Source organism: Penaeus vannamei, unplaced genomic scaffold (genome assembly GCF_042767895.1).
Source record: "Penaeus vannamei isolate JL-2024 unplaced genomic scaffold, ASM4276789v1 unanchor790, whole genome shotgun sequence".
Lineage (NCBI taxonomy): Eukaryota > Metazoa > Arthropoda > Malacostraca > Decapoda > Penaeidae > Penaeus > Penaeus vannamei.
The window spans coordinates 30,001-32,500 of NW_027213794.1; the positions used below are offsets into that span (position 1 = coordinate 30,001).

At 44.7% G+C, this 2,500-nt stretch overlaps 1 protein-coding gene across 1 annotated transcript in view; it reads left to right on the forward strand.

The window, feature by feature from the left end:
• LOC138861073 (uncharacterized) overlaps nt 1-2,193 on the forward strand; it is an 8,374-nt gene extending 6,181 nt beyond the window's left edge. Inside the window, exon 2 of the mRNA XM_070119835.1 lies at nt 1,948-2,193. The gene's annotated coding sequence lies outside the window, so the exon portion shown is untranslated. The remainder of the gene's footprint in view (nt 1-1,947) is intronic.
• The last annotated feature ends 307 nt before the right edge of the window (nt 2,194-2,500 follow it).

The window sequence follows — 2,500 nt, forward strand, 5'->3', positions numbered from 1 at the left end:
TCTTTTCGCCATATGTACTAAGTCTTTTGGCAGGTTTCGGTTATTTGTGCCGTTTCTTGTTTTCCAAGCTGTGCGAGAGTATCAACCGCGAGGTCCACGACGCAGCGATGGAAGCGGAGGTCGTGGTAGAAGTTCGCGAAAACTTGCCGGACAAAACTCACGCTGCTTCGTACGTTGAAGCTATCAAGTTGACACCTAGTCGTGTGGTGAAGTTCCTTGGGAAGCTTCAACAACTTGAAGTTGCAGATGTCATGAGTGCGTTGCAAAGAAACGCTGAAATCGTTATCAAAATAGGAGGCATCATCCATGAATGGCGACAGGCACCTGAAATTACTCCACAATCATCTCCCGAGGTGGAAGATGATATATGCATGCCCAAGTTAGCACCTCGCGAAGATAATGTAGTCTCGCCCGAATTGGCACCTCGCGAAGAGGAAGTGCTGAACAAGTCTCATCATCACAGACTAGGTGGTGTCCTTGACAAGGTATTTGGGCGCTTTACAGCCTGTGCGCCCGAAAGGAGACACAACAAAGTACCAATGTTTCGCAGTACTAATGTAGGCGAAGTGGGTACATTGGGTACAGATGGGTACATTGACGACATCTTGGAAAGATTGTTTGGCGATTAGGTCGAAGATCTAGCTGACGATTCGCCCGAAGAAGCGGACGACGCCGACGTCGATCTTGTACCCCTAATTATGACGCCAAAAGTAAGCGAGGACTCAGCCGAAGAGCTGGACGCTTCTCGAGCGAGTAAGTCGTCAGCCCTCTCCGAATCCCAACAGGAGAGTGGGGTCCCTAGTGGGCACATTGACGACATCTTGGAAAGATTGTTTGGCGATTTGGTCGAAGATCTGGCTGACGATTCGCCCGAGGAAGCGGACGACGCCGACGTCGATCTTGTACCCCTAATTATGACGCCAAAAGTAAGCGAGAACACAGCCGAAGAGCTGGACGCTTCTCGAGCGAGTAAGTCGTCAGCCCTCTCCGAATCCCAACAGGAGAGTGGGGTCCCTAGTGGGCACATTGACGACATCTTGGAAAGATTGTTTGGCGATTTGGTCGAAGGTCTGAAAGACGATTCGCCCGAGGAAGCGGACGACGCCGACGTCGATCTTGTACCCCTTATTATGACGCCAAAAGTAAGCGAGGACTCAGCCGAAGAGCTGGACGCTTCTCGAGCGAGTAAGTCGTCAGCCCTCCCCGAATCCCAACTGGAGAGTGGGGTCCCTAGTGGGCACGAGAGCCATTCAGACGGGGATTTGAAAAGCTCGCTCGACGCGGTAGATCAGAAGGTATCTTCAGCACCTCGGCTGGAAAGCGAGGTGTTACTTGCTGCAGACATAGATTTGAAAGGCAAGGTCGAAGAGATAAAGTTGAAAATGCAAGCCTTGGCAGCTGCCTTGGCTAATCACCATATTGTCTACGATATGAGGCTAGAAGACCTGACCACTCGCCTGTATGATAAACTGAATGGTTTAAATGAAGCTAAACTGATAAATGAATTTTACCTCAATGTCTTCGGTAAATCCGAGACTGAGGAGTGAAATGTCAGTTGCTAATGCTGAAGGTACCAATATTACGCACTGACGACGATAACGAAGTACCGGGAGAATCTGTGGATAAGAGAGTTTACAGATAGGTACATTGGCGATAACGGAAAAATTTTGGCGGTTGGGTAGACGGCAAAGATATCTCTCTCTCTCTCTCTCTCTCTCTCTCCCTCTCTCTCGGTCAATGCACCCGAGGGAGCGGGCTGCGACGTCGATCTACCCTTATTGTGACGCCAAAATCAAACGAGGACGCAGACAATGTGCTGGACGTTCCTCTAGCTCGAGCTCCCCAAACCTCACCTGGATAGGGAGGTACCTTTGAACGCGAAAACCATCCAGACGGGGAAGCTAAGCTCATAATTGAATTTCTACCTTGATCCTCGGTAATCTCGAGGTGAGATGCCAAGGTGAAAACGTATTTTTATGAGAGAGAGAGTAAACAGAGAGAGAGAGAGAGACATCCCGAGGGCTTCCCGCTGAGGAATCTTGAGGGCAAACGGATACGATTAACATGGGGTACAAGATCGACGTCGTTTTATAGAAACCAAATCGAAACAAGATAAAGATTGAAAAAAAAAATCAATATAAAAAAAATATATATAAATTGAGAAATATATATATTTCTCAATTTATATATATATATATATATATATATATATATATATATATATATATATATATATAATATATATATATATGTATATATATATATTATATATATATATTATATATATTATATATATATAATATACATATATAAATTGAGAAATATATATATTTCTCAATTTATATTTATATTTTTTATATTGATTTTTTTTTCAATCTTTATCTTGTTTCGATTTGGTTTCTATCTTAGTTCGATGTTAATCGTATCCGTTTGCCCTCAAGATTCCTCAGCGGGAAGCCCTCGGGATGTCTCTCTCTCTCTCTTTTTTCCTCTTCTCGCT